This window comes from Phalaenopsis equestris, unplaced genomic scaffold, assembly GCF_001263595.1.
Source record: "Phalaenopsis equestris unplaced genomic scaffold, ASM126359v1 Scaffold001027, whole genome shotgun sequence".
Classification (NCBI taxonomy): Eukaryota; Viridiplantae; Streptophyta; class Magnoliopsida; order Asparagales; family Orchidaceae; genus Phalaenopsis; species Phalaenopsis equestris.
The window spans coordinates 439347-449085 of record NW_018165466.1 but is presented as its reverse complement, the minus strand read 5'-3'; positions in this window follow the sequence as shown (position 1 = coordinate 449085).

Genomic DNA, 9739 nt, shown 5'->3' with positions numbered 1-9739 from the left:
GATCAATATAAGAATCAATATATCATAAAAGAATTAAGCAGGCATATCACATGATTATTATGTAATATATAATTAACACAAAAATATTAATATTTCTTTACATAACATTCAAATGTTCAATATCACATAGAAAATAATCAAACTTTAGCCACTAGATACACAAATACATAAAAAAATTGTGGTATGCATGTAAATTCCCTTAGAATTAATCTCTTGTAAAATAAACAATAAAAATAAACTAGCATTACCCTTAACAATAGGCAAAAAACCGACTTCTCATGGGCTGCTTAAAATGTTATATGTCGTGCTAATGTCAATGCATGAACGTTTTTCAAACCTAGTAGCAATATTACACACAATTCATATGTATTTACACATCTCACACCGAAACTTTTATTTTTACACAAATAGCCCTCAAATCTTTAATATCACATCAAAAACTATTAAACGTGTTAATACACATTTTCATGCATAGATTTAAAGCACCAAAATATTATATATATATAAATATCAAATACGATATGTGACGCCAACATATGTCAACACAGGAATTGTGAGCTACGTATGTAATTTCCCCTCTCATCTTCATACATATCTTACTCTCTTTCAGATAAACACAAATCCTTATTTCTATAAATTTGCTTTCAATGGGCACCACACACATAAAATATCCTTTACAAAGATTCAAGACAGCTGCCACTTTAAAGCAACTGAATTCCTGTTACAAGGCATTTATATCAATAATGCTGAATTTCAAAAATTCTAATTCATGAGCAAATAATTGAAAAGCTTTATCATAATCGGCATTAGCGTTATCCAAATTAGTGGGAGTGAGCTTTATAATTTCTCATTTTATATTCATATCAAATGTCTCATAAGGGATTAAACCTATTTTTACACAAATTACCACTGTACTTCTAACCATTTATTTTTTGATCTCGTCCTTCATGATTTTTTCTAATGCTAACATTATGTATTTATCTTCTGTTTGTGCTTCTTCTAACATGTAATTATGTGCTCAAATCATCGAAATTTATTTTTTTCAGTTTTTTTCTAATAAATATAGGTATTGTTAATTGATAAATTTTATGTCATCCAACAATAAAACTCAAAGAATATGTTTGGATTAATTCGAAGTTTAAAATTTTTCTAAGCTTCATCATAACATTTGTTTGGGATTATTTTTTTTTTTGTTTTTTTTTTTTTTTGTTTTTGTTTTTCCTTTTGTTTTAAAAAACATGTTTTTTTAATATATTTTTTATTTTTTTAAATTTTTTTTTAAAACAAATTAACTTATTTTTAAAAATACTCAAAACAACTTATAATGTTGAGATATTAACAAAAATGACACAGTTCTTATGTATTTACATATATCTCACCTAAAATTGCATATTTACACATAAGGCAATCAATTGTTTAATATGACATAAGAAATAGCACTATTGGCAATTTTTTAGTAAAATACACATTTTCATGCCTAGCTTTAAAGCACCAAAGTGCTATGTAAGTATATATAAAAGTTTAATTGTGAGATGTAAATTCATAAGAATTGTGCGCTAGATATGCTTTCTAAATTGTTTCAAGTGTTTTTAAAAGACAATCATCTTTTAATCAAACAGTCAAACATATTTTATTTCAAATCAAAACATAAACAAGATAAAATAAAATAAAAAATAGAAAGAAAATGCAAAAAATGCAAAAAAATGATCCCAATCTGCCACTTGATAATAAGGCCACATTTGGCATCACTTATATCTTCTGTGTTTTCATTTCCACTTTTATTTTTTGTAAACATGTTTTGTTTGTATATTTTCAATATATTTTTATGTTTTATTTTTAAAGACAAAATACCATGATTTAAAAACACTTAAAATACCTAAAATATATTTTAGGCATTTTCAAAAATAATTACCACAACCAAACATATTTTAAGTCAAATATAAACATAAACAAATAAAAAATAATAAAAATTTGAAAACAAAAAAAAATGATCCCAAACGTGTACTTAGGAGCCCTTTGGTATCACTTTTGTTTTATACTTTATATTTTATTTATATTTAATTCTACTAATAACATCCTCAGCATCACTTTGAAAAATAGTCCCAAGATATCTAAAACAACATTCATACCTTTTAATGATTTGATCTCCAATAGTTACAATTCTGTCACTAGAGCTACTAGTAACAGTTACAACTCTGCCACTAGAACTACTAGTACTAAAATTACATTCCATGCATATAACTTTAGATCCACCCAAACGAATGTCTTTAGACTCCAATGCAGATCTCCATAATTCAAGTTTTTACTTAACACTTTCCCCAGTCTTATCCACAAGAATGATATCATCAATGAAAAGCATATACCAAGGTACATCCTTCTGTAAATGTCCAGCAAGAGCATTCATAACTCAAGCCAAAACATAGGGATTAAAGCCGCTCCGCGATGTAATCCAACTAAAATAGGAAAATACTACATAAAATTAAGTGATTTTGAGGATTTTAAAAATATAAAATGGTTTCAGTGATTTTTTTTATATATTTTTTTTCTAATTATTAAGTATTTATGAACTATAATAATGCACATGACTTAGCTAAAGGATGAATCACACCATTAGTATATGGATTGGATCTAATTTATCTACCCATAGGTTATGCCATAGTCCGAGTACAGGACACGAGAATGCATAACAAGGCCACCCCCAATAATCTTTATATTTATAGAGAATGATTGGTGCTTGAGCACTATGAAAAGGGCTACAGAATATACTATGAACATAAAAAGTTCAAAACAAGGCCCATTGTTTAGTCACTATAAAAGAACAAAAGGTATTTAACCTAAAAAGACTAGTACTCGACTGTCTGATCACTAAGCTAGGGCAACTGTGTTAGCCAAGTCAGTTTGGCAAGTTCTCCTTACTCTTGGAGCTTGAGTCTCCGTGGGTCCGAAGCTAGTTCACCCAAATCTTGACAAGTATCTGCATCATACTCATAGTGAGTTCTTCTTAGATCTAATAAGCGAGTTCATCATTTATCTTGAACTCATCTTAAGCCAGACTGTGAATCCATCTCAAGCTTCTCGTGGGTGTGTGAATCCATTCTTAACACCGGCTATCAAAAAGCTAGTTGTTAGCGAATAATTCATGTTCGGTTCGTGAATGAGTTCGTGTTTGATTCGTTCGATAAGTAAACGAGACAAACGTGAACAAATTTTTTTTTTTTGTTTAATTAGTTAAACGAACCAAATATGAACAGTGATGTGTTCTTTCGTGTTCAAATCGCTATTGTTCAAAATATAAAATAATTTAAAAAAATTATATATAAAAAATTTATGATATTTTAAAAAATTAAATTTTATAAATTATAATATTTAATAAATTAATAATAATAATATATTAATGTACTATATTAGTAATATACTAATATAGATATTATATATTTATATAATATAAGTTATATAATTTATATAATATATTATTTATATACATTAATATTAGGGATGTCAAACTGGCTCATCGTTCGCGAACAGCTCGTGTTCGGCTCGTTCGTTAAGAAATGAACACAAACAGTGACTTCGTGAACAATTTCGAACATGAGCTTATTTCAAACAAACTAAATTTCAAATGAATCGAACACGAACACAAGCTCTGTTCGTTCGTGTTCGGTTCGTTTACACCCCTAATCTTAGGCATATATTAAGTTGAATTATCTTATATTTTCTTAGGATAATGAATGAGAGAGCATAATCTTATGAATAGAAGTATTCATTCTCCAGTTCTTTTTTTTTTCTTTGGGCATTCATTTGTTTCTCTGTGCCGAATTGGTTGCTTTATTTCATTTTAAAAAAAAACAAATCAGTGCAAAATTGATGGTATAATGAGAGTGTTTGATGGAATTTACGAAAAGATTAGTAACAAATCTACTACACCTAGCAGCAGGGAAATATCCACTACTCCTTAAACTGCTTTTACTTCAATGCCCTTTTGCAAAATGTCTTTTGATTCTTCTTTTTACTCTTTATAGCATTGTAATGTTACCGGATTGAAGAAAGTGCTATGAGAATGAATTCCCTTTTTTTCGTTTTCTGCTATGCACTGATGTATCTTCTTCCTTGCTGAATTTCGCCCCCTTTCCTTCTTCTCTCTGTTTTTCTCTGTTTAATCGTATCAAAGCCGTATGCGCCATCGCTATCATGGATGACTCAAGCTGATCAGTGTTCAGTGGTAATCTTGTGGCATTTAAGGATCGAAAAGTAACTAGTGCCGACCTCCTTGAAGTTCTTGGTATCCAATATCAGAACCGTAGTAAACACCACGCAGTCTACCAATAACTCCTCCCTGTGGAAATCGCAAATTGTGAAGGTTATTAACGCCAACGAATTTGGAGGATTCATTGATGGATCAATGCCAAAACCATCCAAGACTTCACCACCACTGACAGCATCACACATGCCAATCCTACATATCACACATGGCTTCTGGCAGACTAGAATTTGGACGCAGCTATTCTGTCCACTATATCCCCAACGGTTCTGCCCTATAATATCAATCTCGAGAGCTGCCATAATAAATGGACTGCCCTAAAAAAACGTCTCCAAGGTACAAACAGATCAAATGTTATTCAGCTCAAAAATGAGCTTCAAAATGTGTCAATGAGAGGTCAAACTATGAATCAATAACTTATGCAAATCAAGGTAATAGTTCATAACATATTTGCCTCCGGATCATTTATTCACACAGAAGATGTCATACTATACATCTTCAAAGGATTGCCTCCAGAATACCAATCCTTCAAGATGGAAATTAGAACCTCCTCGTCGCCCATAAGCCTTGAAGACATCTATTCCTTACTTTAGAGCGAGGAAATAAATCTCTCAAATTGCAATAATAGCAAACCGCAAAAAATCAATCATCAGTCAACGTTAGGCTCTCAACAAGGAGGATGCAGGTCCAATTTCAGAGGAAAAGGGCGCTCCAACAGCTCAACCAGAAATTCGAACAGCTCAAACTACAAGCAGCCAAAATCCAGCATTTCAGAAAAATGTCAAATCTGTTTAAAGCTAGGTCATCTAGCTCCTCAATGCTGGCATAAAGATAACTTCAACTATCAGCTTAAGCAAACCACCGATCACACCGCTCTGATGGCTTCTTCCTCAGCAAAACAAGAATGGTATTTAGATACCGGAGCCTCAAACCACCTTGCAGCTAATCTAGAGACTTTAAAAAATTATGAACCTCATCAAGGGCAAGAACATGCATTTGTCGGCAATGGAGATATGGTTCCCATTCAAAACAGTGCTCAAGGGCTGCTTCCTACCCCTACTCGTAAGCCTATTCTATCTAAACTCCTTCATACTCCACAAATTACTCACAATTTGATCTCTATATCTCAACTTGCCACTAAAAACAATTGTATCATTGTCTTTGATGCATTTGGATAGCAAATCAAGGATCGCAATACCCATCAAATTCTTCTCCAAGGCCCCTGCCGTGAAGGACTCTATCCCTTAGCCATCCGCAAGCAAGTCATGTTTTCTTGAATAGCTTCTACTGATGTCTGGTATCACCGGCTCAGTCTTCCCACCGCTCTTCATCTCATAGTGTCCTAACATCCTTATCTACATATTCCAAATTAAACATCATTTTCTAATTCATACTAGAGCTAAAAATCACAGCTTACCTTTTTCTTTATCTAGGAATCAGACATATCTTCCACTTGAACTTATACATTCGGATGTATAGGGATCTTCCCCATGTATTTCTCATAAAGGATTTCGTTTCTATGTTCTATTTGTTGACGATGCTATAAGACATGCTTGGGTAATTCCTATGATAAGCAAATCTAAAACTCTAACACATTTTATCAACTTCAAGAACAAAATTGAAAAACAATTCAATAACTGCATTAAAATCTTACGAACCCAAGGTGGAGGGGAATGCAAAAATCAGCAATTTGATGAATTATTGACCAAACATGGCATTATACATCAGTTCTCATGCCCATATAGGCCCCAACATAATGGCCTTTCCCAAAGAAACATCACCATATCCTAGATACGGCTCGATCACTACTTGCCACATCCAGCCTACCACTTACATTTTGATCCGATATGATTCTAACAGCTGTCCACCTCATCAACAGGATGCCATCCCCCAACACTCAAAAACATTCCACATATCAACTCTTATACAAACAACCACCTGATTATGGAAATCTGAAAGCATTTGGATGCCAATATTTCCCATGGAATCCTCCACACAATAGAACCAAACTCTATCAAAAATCAAATGCTCGTGTCTTCATCGGCTACCTCCCCAACTTCAAAGGCTACAAATTCTTCCACCCATCAACAAACAAACGTTATTTTCAATGAACTCCATTACCCCTACAAACACATCCAATCATCCATCAGTTCTCTTCCAACCCCTCAACCTTCAACCCCCTTCAATGCATCTACCAATGGTTTCCCCCCTAAAACACTCAACCACTACAACTCAACCCAACCCTCCAAAATCACATAATCAGCTAGGTCCATCTGCCAACACCATATCCAAACTCAACTCTTCAACCTCCTCCAGTTTCCCAACAACCATACCATCTTCTCTACAATCTTCTTCCACCACTATTACTCAATCTTATACAGCAGCCCACTCCCTCCATATCCGACCCCGCATCATCACACCCCCTATTCAAGTCAACTCCTCCAGTCACATTATAAATCGATCAAAAATTGGTGCACTCGAGCTCAAAACAATCTTCACACACCAAAGTTCCATCCAAGCAGCCTCAAACCTCTCACCTTTCTTGAACAAATGCCAATGCCAACTGGCAGCATGCTATGCAAATTGAAATGGATGCTCTCTACAAACAAAACACTTGGGCCTAGTTCAACGTCCACCCAATCAATCCATTTATGGCAATAGATGGACATACAAGATCAAATGAGAACCCGCTGGGACAATTGACAAACACAAAGCTCGCCTCGTGGAGAAAAGCTACAGTCAACAATATAGACTATAGTACAATGAAACATTCAGGCCAATGGCTTGACACCCAACCATTCGAAGTCTTTTAACTATTTCCATCACTCGTTGATGGCCCATCCTACAGTTAGATGTCTGAAATGCATTTTTTCATGACGATCTTCAAGAAAAGTTATATATGCTATGATCCCGACTTTTAAGACAGTACTACGAAGTATGTGTGGTTATATTCTCTATTTTCTTTATTTATATTTCTCCCTTTACAACAATGCCAAAAAGTTGACTCCAAAGCAAATAAGAATGCAATTAATATATTCAAGACATAAAGTAATAAACCGAATTTGGGGCTTCAGTCTGTCACTCTAAAGTCCTCTAACTCTACACCTCTTAAAGTTTATTTTCCTATTTATTTGCACTCAACTATATGAATTATATTATTTTCCATACAATCTCATGTGATTCTTACCATTAGTTGACTGAGACAATACCATCTTGGGTCTTAAATATTTTCACAACAAATATTAAAATATTAATTGGTCAAATCAAGAAGTAAATGTAGTACAAGAATTAAATCATCACAACTTATTCCGACATTAAAGATCAATATTTCACACAACTTCTATCCAACACTTAATTACTTATCATTTTAAGGAAAAAGATAAAGAAAATTACTCGGAATTCATGGAGAAAACACAACACTTAAGTTTAAAAGTAGAAATCATGTAAGCACACAACTAAATTAAAATCAAATGTATTCACAAAGATAAAAACTTATCTCAAATTCCTCTCCACCAAACTCTTGAAGTTCTTTTGAATCTCTTTCTTCTCGTACAATACTCTCTACTAACACAACTACAACTCCTCTTTCTTCTCTATAAAAGTATCATAATTAATCTATGATAAGCGTGGTAGAAATAAGTCTCAAAGAGAGGGGGGTGCTGGCCACTTTAATTCAATCCAAGTGCTTTTATAATTTTTCAAAAAATGTTTTGTTCTCTTCAAAAATGTGTCAACATTCAATGAATCTTCTAAGAGTAACCTCCTTTCAATAGTCATTTGAATGTATTTTCATGCCTATTAACCATAATCCACATTTTCACCAAGAGTTGTTTCAAAAACCCCTTCAAAAATTCGTTCAAATTTATTGAATTTTCAAATAATTACCTCTGGGCGTAAGCACGAGGTATTCGGCGCTTAGGCGCAGTCTTCTCTGTTCTCCTGGCGCTTAAGCGCCAATCCTGGTTGCTTAAGCGCCACATTTATTTGTATACCTTCTTGATTTTTGCTTCAAATTTGATCATTTTTCACTCTTTTCACCATTTTCATTCATTTGGTTGTAACTGAAAGAAAAATACATAAATATCTTCCATTAAACACCAAAATCCTCAAAAATAGATATAAAAATATGTACATAAATGTTATATATTTTAGGTGTATCAAAATCCCCCAAACTTAAAACGTTACTTATCCTCAAGTGACACTTCAATCTTTCAAAATTAAAATAAGTAGATTATGTAAATGAGTTTCTTTAGGATATTCTAAAATTTTGATTTAGAAATATAGCAGTCCAATTTAGAAAAAAAATTTAGTAAATGAGACCAACTTAGAGTTTAAAAATCTTTAATGTAAAGAAGTCTGCAAATATGAGTTTCTATCTAGTTCAGAAATACTTGTAAATTCTCCAAATATAGGATTTAGGCATTCTATTTTCTCCATTTAAAAAGTTTTATTAAGAATAATTATACCTACTATATTATATTATTAAGCTTAAGAGTTTCTCAAATCTTATATTTAAAAAAAATCAGATGTCGAACCAATTTTTGATTAGGCACTAATCTTGAAGCTTCTCCTCCATATTTCAACTTTATTTTCCCAAAGGAAGAATATAACATTGATAGATAGGAAATGTTTTTTGCAACAAGCAAGAAATACAGCAGCTAAATGGATAGGCAAGTTCCCAATAAATTTTCTATCCATTTTTCAGTAGGGTGAAGTAGGGAATCATAAATAAAAATGTAACAAACAAAAGAAGTACATTTTATTTCCCATATTTTATGTCCCTTATCAACCACCACCTATAAATAACAGTTTAATCTCTACATGAACTTTTCTTGAGTTACTTATAATAGTCTCAGTAAATAAACTTAAGTATTCCTTTGGCATCTTGAAGCTGTGCATTCTCTCTCAAGTTCTCTATAATTCAATTTTCATCTTAGAAACTCTTGCTTTTAATATCAAGAATTCGCCTTCTAATTCCTGTACCGTTCGGTGATGACCTTCCACCATCTCTAATAACTAGAAACCATTTATCTTCTACTTTTGATTTTTTTTCATAACATTTAACTAAGATATGGGATTTTTTATTAATTGTAGCACTATCATCATTTTTACTGAGACTGACTCCCTCTCTCCCCTCCCTCCCCTCCCTCTCTCCCCTCCCTCTTCTCATCTCTCCCCCACTCCTAACTCCCTCCCTCTCTCTATCCCTCTCTCTCCCTCACCCTTTCTCCTCTTCTCTCTTTTCTCTCTCCTCTGTTCTCTTCTCTCCACTCCCACTCACTCACTCTCTCCTTTGCTTATGCTCCCTCATTCTTTCTCCCTCTCAATCTTTCCCTCCCTCTCTCCCTTTCCTTCTCTCTCTCTCTCTCTTCTCTCTTTCACTATTCTCTCTCTCCCCACTCTTTCTCTCTCTATCACTCTCACTCCCTCCCTCTCTCTTGCCCTCCCTCCCTCCCTCTCTCTCCCCCTCCCTCCCCCTCT